General features: G+C 45.2%; 1 pseudogene; it reads left to right on the forward strand.

Annotated features, from left to right (window-relative positions):
* The first annotated feature begins 477 nt into the window (after positions 1–477).
* LOC127194877 (PAT complex subunit CCDC47-like) lies at positions 478–1340 on the forward strand (annotated as a pseudogene).
* Positions 1341–5952: the final 4612 nt, after the last annotated feature.

The raw sequence follows: 5952 nt of genomic DNA on the forward strand, positions 1-5952 counted from the left end.
CACCCTCAGGAGCCCCAGACCAAGCTGCACCCTCAGTGCAGCTTATTTTTAAAGGGCAATGAAAACCTTTTGTGCTATCTGTGCTGTCCCTTTTGGTGTTTGGGAGTGTCTCTTGAAGCCAAGCTTGATGGTTTTGAGTACGAGGAAGACACAGTAGAGGGTGCTAATAATGACTTTGCTGAGTTTGAGGATGGCATGAGAGATACTGTTGCGGACTCTCCTCAGCAAGTGATAATTACTGAGGATGAGAACACTGTCAGGTTGGAAAGGCAGGATAAAAGCCAAGAAGTAAATTTTGAAGATGGAGATTTTCAGGAGGAGTTACTGAGAGTGAGCCATGTGATGACAAACAATTTGAGAGCTGTGAAGTCGAACTGTATACTTCTAGCAATAGCTGCTATTCCTACGCAGCTCTAGAACAGTTGGAGGAGCTATTATCTAGAAATTTTGATGGCAACTGGTCTACTTGCCTATGTCATGAGCTGCATCATTGGGATTAGAGTAACCATGGATGATGACGAAGTGAACATGTGTTCTCTATTGACACCCGAGAAGCTTTGGTGCAACCACAGGAAGAGATGCAGGGTCTGAGCGAGTTTTGTAGTGATGAACCTAGGTCAGGAGCCAAGTATGAACGGCCAGGCTCTTTAGCCATCCTGTCAGAAGTGAGAGAAGTCACAGAGGGAATGATGGCTGTGAAGACGGGCCTCTCTCTTACACACTGTGCTGACAAGAGTGAATCCATTAAAGATTCAAAGATAATGCAAGAGGAAGTTAGGCCTTTAAAGCTCCCTGACACTAAGAGGGCATTGCTGCTTATGCTTACTGTGCCTTGCTCGGGAACACTTACCCAAAGATACGGAAGCTTTGCTACTTTGGTGAACATGGTGATTTATCCTATTGACAAAGCAAAATGGTCCGGACTCCACAGAGCAGGTAAACAAAAGCAGCTAAGAGCCGGGCAAAAGTGGGAGAGAGCTTTCTGGAGTTGACGCGTGTGCAGACTGAGGAGGATGCAGTCTCGGCTGGAGAAGAAAGGAGGCGAGGAGTGGCTCATGAACAGGAGAGATCCTGAGGTGCAGTGCAGGCTGGAGGAAGCTGCTTTGGAGAGAGAGAAAAAAAAAATAGAGAAGAAACAAATGAAAACGAAACAAATCTAAGTGAAAGTCATGTGTCCCAGAGATCTGTGCCTTAATGCCTCGGTAAGCTCTGCGTCGATAGGAAAAGGTAAAACGCACAAGTCCATTTCTCATCTTAAAGTTCACACATTGCCGGTGACTGAGATCCTGTTCACCCTCTTCTCTTGGTTTGGAGTTCTACAGAGGCTGCAGATACACTGAAAAAGGCCATATTTCCATTATTCCTTCCAGACAATCGAATTATTTTATAAAGGAATGGTATATAAAGTATGTGTAGTTTAAAAACATTTTAAAATTATAATATGAATCACTAGAGCTGTACTTCAGTGGTTGGTGAGACATTTTCTAGAACGGTCGGTTTTTGTTTGTTTGTTTATTTTGGTTTTGGTTTTGTTGTTTAAACTGGGCAGTTGGAATACCTGCTCTAATTAAAAATTGCATTAAGTGTCTACTGAACTGCACAATAAACTTTGCTTGGTTTTGTTTTATTTTGTGTCCACTCTAAACTTGTGAAAAAGGTGAAATCTAGAACACCATCTGTAACGAATTTCAGAGACTTGGTACAGTGGCTATATTGTATGTGGGAGGTGCTGATGGTAGTATTACAGGAGGAAATCTATAGGTATTGGGATACTGTATGTTTCTGGAAGATTCTAGGAGCATACTGAACCCTCTTCCCTCCCTTCTTCAACTTCTCTCCCTCTTTCTCTCCCTCAGGCTTTCTGTAACTATTCCCTGCTCCTGTTACTCTGGGCCTAGGCTGGCACCCGCTGCCATCATGGACACACAGACAGTCCATCGTCCCTTGCTGGTTTATTTCAACCCTTCCTATACTTTTGTGAGCAGAACTTTCATTAAAAATCATCCCAATTTCCCCACTTGCACATGCCTTCTGTGTCTAGCTCTGGTCCAATTCAGGACCTCGGGGCCTTTGTGGGAGTTAATCATCTTTGTTATCAGACTTGAAATCACCATTGAAACCACTTCTGCCACTGCCTGAGAGTCATTCCAGAGGATTTAGCTGAAGAGAGGAGGCTTGCTCTGAATATGGATGATATGTACCATCAATGGGGTGGGGTCCCAAATGGGATAAAAAGGAGAAGTGAAGCTGGGCACCAGCATCTATCTTCCTGTCCCTGCCTCCTGACTGCTGGTGCCATTTGACCATCTGCCTCACACTGCTGCCTAACACCTTGCCTGGAGTTGTGGGCCATACTTGAAAATGGTGTTCAAGTGTTCTGTCTCATCAAGGAAAGTAACCAATACCTTCTTTAAAAAGTGGCTCCCAACCCTCACTTCCACCTTTAGTCTGCCCCTACAGTTCTGCACGCTCACTAACCTATAGGCTACCATGCCTACATAAAAAAAGTCAAGAGGAGCTTGCCTCCCAGGGACATGGTCAAAACCACACTGTCTGCCCCAGTGTCTGTAACTAGCAGAAGCAGATGGAGACCGAGGGTTACTTGATTTTTCAATGTAAACTAACGATTGACACCACTTGCACTACTTACCAGGATCTTATGTGAAAATAGGAATTCTCTTTCACATCTCTCTGAATGAACTGCTAGCAATAGCAAAGATAAAGTAAGCCTAAATACACTTAATACCATTTTTATAATCTCTTCTCTCCATTATAACAATAATTCAACATCCACAGTGTTCGATGCTTCCTAGCAACCCTTTATTTGGTGTGTTGCTTTTGTAATTAAAAGGCTATAAATGATAGCATTTTCGTGTTGCATGTGCTTATTATTGAACAATCTGAAGATGTATTTTAAATTTTTAAAGGAGAAAATAAAGAGGACCCACAATCCCAAAGCAACAAGAAGGCATGTTGTAAGAACTTGAATATCCTCACAAGCTTCTCTCTAATAAAATAGCCAGCTCTTTCCTAGGATGAGGCTGCCTGGTTGATGACAAAATATCTCTTTAATACAATGAGCAGCACAGGTGGGCACACTGCGCTGAAGCCGTTGCCTTCATCCTTACTGTCCTATATCCGAGTCACCAACAGTGATCACCTGAGGAAGGAAGTCACCGCCAAAGTGACCTTATCTTACATGTCGGGAATTTATGTTTTCAGTGAGACTGGAGGGGCCAGCGTTGTCTCATTCGGTGTCCCCAGAGCAATGCCTTCAGAGAGATGTTTGTTTGGCCTAAACCTGTTCAAATGCAGCAGAGGTAGCTTAGGGACTTCCAACGGCCACAGAGCTGTGGCCCTTTCCAACCCTAGCACTCCGGGACTAAGAAATCTTGCTACCAATAAACAGTAATGGTGACCTGAAACTTGGGGGTGAGGGTGGGGAGCAAAAAAACCAGTTTGAAAGAATTGAGAGGGCAGAGGGGAAAAGATGGTGAGAGAGGAGGCCTGCTGGCTGCTGAAACACAATACACTCTCTCCTCTCTCCTCACCAGGCCAGAGGTTTGCCAGCTTTCTGTTTGTTTTATTTATGTTTGCTTGATTAAGAAAGTGACCTAAAAAGAAAAAAATCATATCTTGTTCCTATGAACACTCTTCTAGACACTTTACAAGTATTATATTTGTTAACACAAGTGCATTCGTAGGAAGATCAGGGTATGTGTGTGCCCAGGTGCATCAGGCCCTCTGCATGTAAAAGGCTTGTGTGAGCTTCTTATTCTCTCTGTGTGTGTTCTGTGAGGAATTCTAAGATAATGCTTCTGTAGCTAAATGTGTGACACTCACTCACTGGCTCTTTTGAGAGGATTGTATATATCATGGCATGTGGACACCTTGGCCTGGTAGGGCTGGCATTATAACAGGAATAGTCCCGCAATGAATACTAAAGTCATGATCATTTTAGGCTGCAGCATTCAGCATGAGTGTTTTCTCTGGAAACAACTTTCAATGGTGGGAGGGTGACAAAGGCCCAATGACTTGGGTTTGGGGACATCAGGTTACCCAGGGATGTCACAGAAGAAGACTCAGATAGGGCCAGCATGTGCCTAGATCACTGCACTTGCTCAGGATCCCTCCCTGGAACTGCTAAACCATCAATGTATGCAGGTCACACTTCTCTTCCCCAGTCACCACGTTTCCCTGGGAGCTCAGGGCTCATACATGTACCCACACAGTCACAAAGCTCAAGCCACAGATCAGAGCACTGCTGAGCCCAAAGGCCATGCTGTTTGAGGACTTTCTTATCCCTTCGTCTCCTGCAGAGGCTGCTTCAGCATGCCGTGGGGTATCTGGGGATGATAAATTTTCTTAGGAAAATCATATTAAAGTTCAATTTGTTAAGTCAGACTCCTGATCTTATCAGTGGTGGGCAGTTGTTCTAGCACCAGCACCAGGAAGTGATAAATCCCTTCGGCTGAGTCTGCAGATGGTTATCCTTTCAGTGTGGATGAGATCAATGGGGAAGCCATCTAAGAGAATGTCCTCGAAGCTTATAGAATGCCAGCTAGCAATATTGCTTGATCAGATTATAATCATTCATTATTTCCCCTGGCGAGTGTGTGAGTGAGTGTGTGTGTGTGTGTGTGTGTGTGTGTGTGTGTGTGTGTGTGTGAATGATTTCTATAACAAAGCTTTCAAGTTTCAGTTGGTTGCAACATTCCTCTTCTGGCAGAATCAGCAGAAACACCTGTTACCCATATTCCTGTGATCAACACCCACATTCACATGGCTAATCCCGGCCAAATGTTTCCTGAAAAAACAAAGCTGGAAGAGGGCAGTTTTATGCTACTGGCCATGGGCACAGAACCACAAATCAAGGGCTTCTCAGAGATGCTGGGGGCACAGAGCGAGCTATTCCAGCAGACAGGGACACTACACTCAGGAAGCCTCTGCCTTAACATGGCATTTCATAGAGAGGTGGCCGTGAGGCTGAGCAGGTGAATGCCTTTCTGGAAGTAAATGAGGGATTGCTCTCTAGCCTCTTGATTAGATAGCTGTTCAGTGCCAGCGGCGTGCCGTGTGCCACGCTCTGTGCCGGGCAGTGAGGGCAAAGGTGCTTGGAGAAGTCCTTCCTTGTCTCGCAGCGCTCAAGAGCTAGGTCAAGGCCCAGCAATCGGCCCCTGATCATTTCCGCACACCCCAACAAGTATGTAGTCATTGAAGGGGTGGGAAATGATACAACTTTCAGATTTCAGTCTAGAGTTAAAGTGTTGGTGGAACACGGCCTTGATCATACATTTCCATGCCACCCATAGTTACTCGTTTACTATAATATATCAAACACGAGTCATGGCTGTGGCTGCAGAGACTAAGTGTCTACTGTCTAGCCCTAAAACGGACAAGCGAGTAATAGGCACAGCTCCTAGTATCCTCAGGGTGGGGCTGCAGACAGCAGAGGCATTAAACCAGCCATTACCTTACTGCTGCTGCTATAAGCACGGTTGAATGAGCCATGGGGGGGATCACTTGAAAGGGAGAGAAGGTAAGGCTGGGAGTGGCTAATATTATAACACAAGAGACCCATCAAATGAATGACAATATGGCGGCGTGAAAGAGAACAGACTGAGTTAGGTTTGAATTTCGCTGAAAATCAAAGCTGGGGGGCCTAGCAAAGCCTAGGGAATTTGTTTGGGGGTTTTCTGAGAAACTGGAAGTGAGAGGCAAGGGAGGAAAGCTGATAAAGGATTAAAGTATTTGTTAATGACTGTCCACTGCTGTGGGTGGCTGGTGCTCACTCCCTGAGAGTCGCTGCAAGAATGAAGCAAGCCTTAGGGGTCACTCCCTGCTCCCACTGAAGTCCTGACTTGGTTACAAATGGCTAAGCGCCCATTATGGCCTATGCATTTCCAGGTCTCACCTGCAGGCGGCTTCTGAGTCCCTTTTGAAGGCGTTGAA

This window comes from Acomys russatus, chromosome 10 (genome assembly GCF_903995435.1).
Source record: "Acomys russatus chromosome 10, mAcoRus1.1, whole genome shotgun sequence".
Taxonomy (NCBI): domain Eukaryota; kingdom Metazoa; phylum Chordata; class Mammalia; order Rodentia; family Muridae; genus Acomys; species Acomys russatus.